This window comes from Papaver somniferum, chromosome 5 (genome assembly GCF_003573695.1).
Source record: "Papaver somniferum cultivar HN1 chromosome 5, ASM357369v1, whole genome shotgun sequence".
In the NCBI taxonomy this organism is placed as follows: Eukaryota; Viridiplantae; Streptophyta; class Magnoliopsida; order Ranunculales; family Papaveraceae; genus Papaver; species Papaver somniferum.
The window spans coordinates 122,526,976-122,535,654 of NC_039362.1; positions in this window are offsets into that span (position 1 = coordinate 122,526,976).

Here is an 8,679-nt window from a genome sequence, read left to right on the forward strand (position 1 = left end):
ACATCCGGATTATGCTATCTTATTATATCATCTAAGTAATCTCTAGAATCCTTGGACCCAAAACCCTGAGTGTTCCAAGCTAGCAGTTTCATGTTTAAGTTGATTTGACTATTATTAAAGCTTCGATACTTGACTATAATATAAGAAATATCAAAACAGTAAATTATGACAACAAGAAAAATAATTGCTGAAATTGGAAATTTTTGATTGAGATTAGAATGAAAAATTGTTACCTGGTTGGAAGCACCTGGATCTTTGCTTTAGAGAGCTCTAATGTGATTTTGCTCAGACACTGTTCCATGATAAGAGGGATATGAATTAGGCGAGTGAACAGTATCATCCACAGTAATATGAGCATTAACTGAAGATTCTGCAACTGAACTAGTAGCATACCGTCTTGATTGATTCAGCTCGAAATGATGAATTAATTCCTGAAGGGGTTCTTTAAGCAGTTTCGGGTTTCCTATATCATTAGGATCTATATTTTGAGCATTAAAATCCTCTACCGAAACATCAAATTCACCCATGGCTAAATAGGATTTTAACATACCCAAATCTCCTCCTACATTTATATTCAGATTATCATAAAGAGAAGAAATTGGAGGATAAATCCCTCGATTTTGATTTTCCTGAGTAGAAACTGAATCCGAAAAATGACTTGACTGTCCTTTCTCCATTCTTACCCTGTTTCCTTTTCTGTCCACGTATTCCTCTCTCTCTCTCTCTATTTCTATTAACAACTACTTGTAGCATACCTTGTGTGTTGCATTCGATGCTGGTGACAGGTATATCCAAAATAGGTGAGTTGTCCTCCTGGTTAGCGATTTGCATCAGTTCTTCTTGATTCTGACAACGATTCATACCCATATGAGAAGATTCTCCATTTCTCACATTGAATGTTGCATGCTGCTGTTGGAGCTCATTTAAGTCCTGGTTTTCTTCTGCATGCATGTCTGCCCCCTCTATTTGTTCATTATGCTAATCTTCTTGAGCTTGTAACTGAGGAATCACCACTCTAGCAGATTTGTTATCTGGGTTATCCCATGAAGGAGGATCAAAAATAGAGTTGGAAGAGAGATAACCTCTTTGCTGCTGTAACAAGAAGTTTGCTATAGTATCGCATTCTTCCTCCTTATGATCTATAATATAACATCTTCCACACAAGTTGAAAGGTTGCTTTTCATAAAAAATACGTAACCAGACTTCATGATTGACTGCATTCTTCATCCAGAAACCCCTTCGTAATGGGTTTCTAACATCTATAAGTACTAATGCTTTTTGTACTTTTCCTTTCTGTACAATACAGTCAGGAGGATCTAGTTCACGTACCTCACCATTGAAGCATCGATTACTTTAACAATATTAGGAGTTGCAAATTCCGGTTGCATGTTGTAGAATCGAAGCCAGAATAGTTGTTTAGTGAGATCAAATTCACTCTTGGGGACTGAAGGGTTCCAAGGTTCAAGAAAAAACAAGTTGCCTTCAATAAACCACGACCTAAATTTGAGAACTATGTCATATTCATCTCGAGAGTAAAACTTGACCATAAAGGAACCATCATCTTCCTTTTTAATAAAAATATCTTTACTTTTACTCCATAACTTCTTCAACTCCTTGCCCAGCTCAGTTACAGTAAAAGTTTTTACTGAATAAACTTTTCCTAGGAAGCAGAAATTCCATTTAGCAACACCTTGTGCGAGATCCTCTACAGATATATCAGGGAGTTTTAAGGCTCTCAGCACTTGTAGGTTATCCTGGGAAAAGCACAGGTGTTATTAATAGAAAGACTGCTGTCATGGTTTATTGTGTCCATGAGCGTGTGAGAGAGATTAAACCGATGAGTGAAGCAAAGGATTAAAGAAATTGAATGATATGACAGTATAAATGGAGATCTTCACGTAATCAAGATTTCAAAGATTATAAGAAAGGGAACTGTGGAGTCAGGCAAAACCACTCTAACTCTCCAAGCTTTGTCCAAGCGCACCACCAACCTATAGAAGAGCCATAAACAGATTAAATTAGATAAAACTGGTAGAATAACATATATAAAGTAAAGAGAACACTAGATTAATAACTAGAACATGAAAGAAATCCAGTTGAGAGAGAAGATGAGAACGATTTAGAAAACGATTTGGATCTGAGTTAATCCCCCGATTTTCCTCTAGGGGTTTCTTCCTTTTCCTGTACCAATGTGATTTGAAATGTCCCTTCCACCCACTTCACCATGTACCAATTTACACGAGGGTGTACCCACTAGCGTACCAATTTGATTCAAAACACTAACGTACCAAAAATAAAATCAACCAACAAACACCAGTACACATTGGGCTTGGATATAAACTCGTTAGGAAGATAAGATTCCCAAAATTATAGGATCCAGTTTCCATGAATCTGGTGTGCCCGTACTATATTCTGATATAAGTGAATTGGAGGGATACTACATGTTTTATTATCCTGACAGTCGATTTTTCCTGGGTGGATTTTGTTTTTAATTTTATAAATTTCCTTGGTGGAGTTTGGTTGTTGCATCTTGCATTGCTTGTTTACTGCATGCCATGCCACTTTGACCACTGCGTGTTTACCAACACGCCACTTTGACTCTTTGAGGGCAGCAATATGTTAAGAACTATGATGATTTTGACAACACAAATGTAAGAACTCAGTAGCAGTAAAAGTGCGCTCTATTCAATTCATTATCTAATAAAAACTCAAGATCCAAAACAACTTATCTTAAATACCGTAAAGGAAAACCTAATCTAAACCCTAACTAATAAAGACCCTACACGTGCAACTATCGTACACATTGGGTTTGAAGTAAAATTAACTCAGTAATAACTGTTTTAACGCCTTCGTAATGATTGCAGAGTTATTACACTCGCATAATTGTTAGGGGCAGCCAAAAAGGGTCATAACAAATACCCCGTTCTTCGAACAATCTTTGTCCTCAAAGATTGAATTTAGGGAAGTGTGCTTCAACGTTTGCAACATCCTCCCAAGTAGCATCAGCTTGGGCTGTGTGAGACCATTGAATGAGCACTTGAGAGACAGGTAGGCCTTGTCGAAAATCTTGACGAAAAGCTAGAGATGCCACAGGTGTGAGAACAATTTTACCATCTGCATCAGTGGAGGGTAATGTGGGTGAACAATTTGTTGAGGCTCCAATCTTTTTCTTTAGCTGAGAGACATGGAATACTGGGTGGATCTTGGACTCATCTGGAAAAGAGATAATTTGTAAGCAACAACTCCAACTTTCTGTAGCACCTGAAAAGGACCAAAATATCTAGCAGAAAGTTTCACGTTGCTTCTGATAGCCAAATAAGATTGCCTGTAAGGCTGCAACTTGAGATATACTTGATCACCTACTTCAAAAGATCTATCTGTCCTCAACTTATCAGCATAAAGTTTCATTCTTTCCTGGGATTTGATGAGAGACTCTTTGAGGACGTCTAACATTGCATCTCTCTCTTTAAGATAGTCTTCAACCACAGATACTGAAGTGGTGACTTCCACAGGGAATGCCATATGAGGTGGTATATAACCATACAATGTAGTGAAAGGTGTCATCTTTAAGCTGGAGTAGTAGTTGGTGTTGTACCACCATTCATCCAAAGAGAGCCATCTGCTCCAGTTTTTTGGCTTATGTCCTGTAATTCATCTCAATTATCTTTCCAAGCAAGCATTTAATCTTTCAGTTTGGCCATCTGTCTGTGGATGGTATGAGGTACACATGTGCAGTCTTGTGCCCAAAGATCTAAAAAGCTCCTGCCAGAATGTACTTGTAAACACTTTATCTCTGTCTGAGAGATTAGAAGCTGGTAGGCCATGGAGCTTGAGTATGTTGTGTAAGAAATCTTGAGCCACAATTAAAGCTGTATATAGATGAGTTAGAGGAACGAAATGGGCATATTTGGTAAGCCTGTCCATAATTACCATAATAACATCTTTTTTGTTGGATTTAGGGAGGCCTTCCATAAAATCCATTGAAATGTGCTGCCATGCTTGAGATGGTATTGGAAGAGGTTAAAGCAGGCCTACAGGGTGCACATATTCTCCTTTATTTCTTTGAAAAATGTCACAGTGGCTGAAAAAAAGGGTAGTATCTTTCTTTAATCCCTTCCAGTAGAAATATCTTTTGGCTCTCTGGTAACTGCCTTGTACTCCAGAATGACCCCCAACAACTGAAGAATGTATAAACTCTAAAAGCTTCTTTCTGAGTCCATTGATTTCTCCTACATAAAGTCTACCCTTATACCTGAGAACTCATTCTGAGTAAGTGTAGTGAGGAGCAGCATTGGAGTCAAGTAATAGAGGAATGATTGTGGTGGCTGCTTGATCATCTTCATATCTTTGAGTGACTTCTTGGGCCCAAGTGGGAATGGAAAGTGCCAAGGAATTGCATCTGGTTGATGTAGTGTTGCAGGGAATTCTTAAAAGTGCATCTGCAGCTTCATTCTCTACACCCTTTTTGTACTGGATTATGTAATCAAATCCTAGTAATTTCACCAACCATTTTTGCTGTAAAACTGTAGTTAGCTTCTGGTCCATGAAATATTTAATGCTCTGCTGGTCAATATTGATGAAGAAATGGTGGCCTAAGAGGTAGTGTCTCCATATTGTAACTTCCATAACAACAGCTAGAAGTTCTTTCTCATATGTAGACAACCCCATAACTTTAAGTCCAAGAGGTTTGCTGAAGAATGCTATAGCCCTTCCCTCTTGCATGAGTACTGCTCCAACTCCATCGGTAAAAGCACAGATTCCATAATAAATGGCTTGGAGAAATTAGGTAATGCTAACACAGGTGTAGAGCACATAGCATTTTTGAGATTATGAAATGCATCTAATGCTGCAGGAGACCAAATGAAGGAATTCTTCTTTAACATATCAGTGAGAGGTTTGCAAATAGAGCCATATCCTCTAATGAATTTCCTATAGTAGCCAGTAAGACCTAAAATCTCTCTTAATTTCTTGAGATTAGTGGGTACAAGCCATTCTTGCATACATTGAATCTTCTCTGGATCAGCAGCTACACCTTGAGCAGTAATGATGTGACCCAAATATTGTAAAGAAGGTTGTGCAAAAGTGCATTTGGAGATTTTAGCAAAGAGGTTGTGTTTTCTGAGTAAAGCAAGGACCAAAGAGAGGTTTTGAATATGCCCTTGGAGATTTTTGCTATAGATTAAAATGTCATCAAAGAAGACTAGAACAAATTTTCTGAGATATGGACTAAAAACTGAATTCATCAAAGCTTGAAAAGTGGCAGGTGCATTAGTTGTGAATTCATAGTGGCCATGGTGTGTCTTGAATGTTGTTTTATGAATGTATGGGATATGCATTCTAATTTGATAGTAGCCAGACCTTAAATCCAAGTTAGTAAAAAGAACAGCACCATATAACTCGTCCAGTAATTTATCAATGATTGGAATGAGAAACTTATCTTTTACTGTGATGTCATTGAGCTTTCTGTAGTCAACACAAAACCTCCAAGTGTTGTCTGTTTTCTTCACAAGGAGTATAGGATAAGCAAAATGGATTTGGCTATCTTGAATGATACCATCTTGTAGCATGGTATGTACCAAGGATTCCACCACTGACTTGTGCACATATGGGCATTTTTATGGCCTAAGAGAGACTGGAAGAGCATTTGGTTTTAATTGAATTTTGCGATCCAAACTTCTTTGAGGAGGAAGTTGAGTGGATTCAATAAACACATCCTTAAAGTCCTCAAGAATGTTGAGTACTTCAGTTGGTATTTCAGTAGTTGTAGGTGTAGCTGTGATGTGAAAAAATTGACCCACTAAAGCAGGTGTGTTCTTTTTCAAAAATATACTCATTGCACTGTCACTCATCATCATGATAGATGGTTTAGAAGTAGATCCTTGAAGTGTAATGAGGAGATTATTATGAAGGAAGGAAATTGATAGTTTGGCTAAATTGAATGTTACATCCCCCAAAGTGCTCAGCCAATCTGCTTCTAAGACTATATCACAACCACCTAGTGGAAGTAGTCTTAAATCTCCAAAAAAGTCTTGATCCTGCATTTTTCGTGGAGACTATGGCATATTCTAGTACTTGTTGTTTTATCTCCATTTTCCACTGTCACAAGCATATGTGCTGTAGGAAGTATTTCACAACCCAATTGAGTGACAAGTGCAGAACCAATGAAGCTATGAGTGCTTCCAGTGTCAATTAAGATGGTGACAATATGATTCTTGACAAATCCTGGGATCCTTAGTATAAGCACTAGTTGTACCTTTGAGAGTGTGCAAAGAAATTTCCATATCTGACTCCAATAAAGATTCAGAACCCTCTATATTAGTTGTGGAAGGAGTAGGATTTGTTTGCTCTTCTTCAGTTTTGACCATGAACAAGTGTTGTGGCTTGCATCGATGGTCAGGTGTGTACCTTTCATCACAATTATAACAGAGTCCTTGAGCTCTGCGTTTGTCTTCTTGGTCTCTGGATAAACGCATGATGGGTGAAGGAACATACAAAGACTTGGTTTGTTGTTTGGATGAGGTAAGTGTACTAGTCACAAGACTTGTAGGAGAGACTGTTGTAGGTTTTTGTGTGGTGGGAGTGAATTTTTTAAAATAAGTGGTTGTGGTAGGTGGCTTGTAGAAAGAGGGTTTGGTTTGTGGCGGTGGCTGAAGGCTAAGTGAGTTTTCTTGTAAGCGTGCTAGATATAAAGCCTGTGACGGTGTTGTTGGCTTGTGCATCTCCACAAAATATTTGACCACATCTTTTAAGCCTCCCAAAAAACTCATCACAAAATAGTCTTCCTTAAGGTTTGGATTGTTTAGAAGCATGAGAGTTTTCAGAGGTTCAAACTTCTCATAATAATATTCAACAGTAGTGATGTGAGACAATTTATTAAAACAACTAACAAAATTCTCATCTGCTAGATCTTCAAAACGTTCACAAATGTATGAAAAAAATAGACTAAGGAATAAAATTTTTACCCGTTTGAAAATCCTGGAACCAGGAATCCGCTTTACCCTCTAGATGTATAGCACCCACTTCAGTTTATGGTGTTCCGATACATACTTTAAATGAAAAACCTTTCACATTTACGGATCCAACAACGAGGATTATTACCGTTAAACTTAGGGAAATCGAGTTTAGGGGTTTTGAAATTAGGATCTTGAGGTATGTGGTTGTGGTTGTGAGATCCGTGACTCGATTCAGGTGTGGTTGGAATTACAGGAATAACTTTATTGATATTGTTGGACAGCATATTGATGGAAGAAATAAGTGAGCGTATGTCCTCTGATTGAGACTTTGCAGTAACAACACGTTCTTCAGAATCTTTAGTATGAAACTATGTGAGTTTCTATATCATCGTTGTCAGCTCGGCAGCTTTATTATCAACATCTTTAATTGTTGGTCCTGTCATTGTAGTTGATGAAAAGAGATCGTCTGGGTGATACCAATTGTTAAGAACTATGATGATTTTGACAATACAATGTAAGAACTCAGTATCAGGAAAGGACTAACTTTGGTAACCTCTACACTCAAGAGAGCGCAGCCTCTATTCAATTCATTATCTGATAAAAACTCAATATCCAAAACAACTTGTCTTAAATACTGTAAAGGAAAACCTAATCTAAACCCTAACTAATAAAGACCCTACATGTGCAACTATCGTACACGTTGGGTTTGAAGTAAAATTAACTCAGTAATAACTGTTTTAACGGCTTGGTAATGATTGCAGAGTTATTACACTCGCATAATTGTTAGGGGCAGCCAAAAAGGGTCATAACACAATATCAAAAAGGCGAAACATGAAAAGTCATATAGTATAATGACATGGAAATCCCATTAATTGATGATTATGATGGCCTCGGTAAATTTGACTGTGCCAGCGAAGATCAAATAGAAGAGGTAAAATGCACTTTCCAGGGTAAAATTATGTATTTGGAGGATGATTTCTCTGATCGGGTTACTAGGATTTATGGAAGATATACTGAGTTTGTAAATCTCCATGTTGGGGCTTTCTAAGTTTCAATTGTTAAGTTTTTCATTTTTCTCTTGTGTGCTTAGATGGCCGTTGTGTTTCATTTTCAGATTTCTTTTGGCCTTTACCTTTGTTTTTTCCTTTTCTTTTTCTATTACTAGTTTGGTGACTATTTTTGAAGAAAATTATGCATTTTTCATGTCAACAAAAAAATTTGGTTAGGGAGAGCTGGAGAGAGCGACTTCATGGTCAAATACAGTAGATCAGAATAATTGTTCGTAGCCCAACATCTTAAGCCCGAGAGTGTTATTTTGAGTTTTTGGGTCAACCGAGTTCACATCAGCTGGGCCAAGTCAATGTGCATGCCCGGTTCAATTTGTTTAACTTTTGGAAACAGTATTTGCTTTGAATTTCGTACTCTAACTGACATAATTAAATAAAATTCTATCTTGTTAGAGCACTGCTTGGTCGAACTCACAAGTGTTGCTAAAATCGTAAAGTCACAATTTTGCATATTTCTGACCTAGATTCAGACGCGTATGTGAAATTCATATTTTAGGATTCGGACTGAGTGTACAAACCTCATGTCATGATACCTGACTGAGCGTACAAACCTCTCAGGGCACACATGAATATGCAGTCATTAAAGTCTCTCAACTGAGATTTCAACATATTTCATTAACTGAGCAATTTCAGTATTCACTTATATATAGAATCGATAG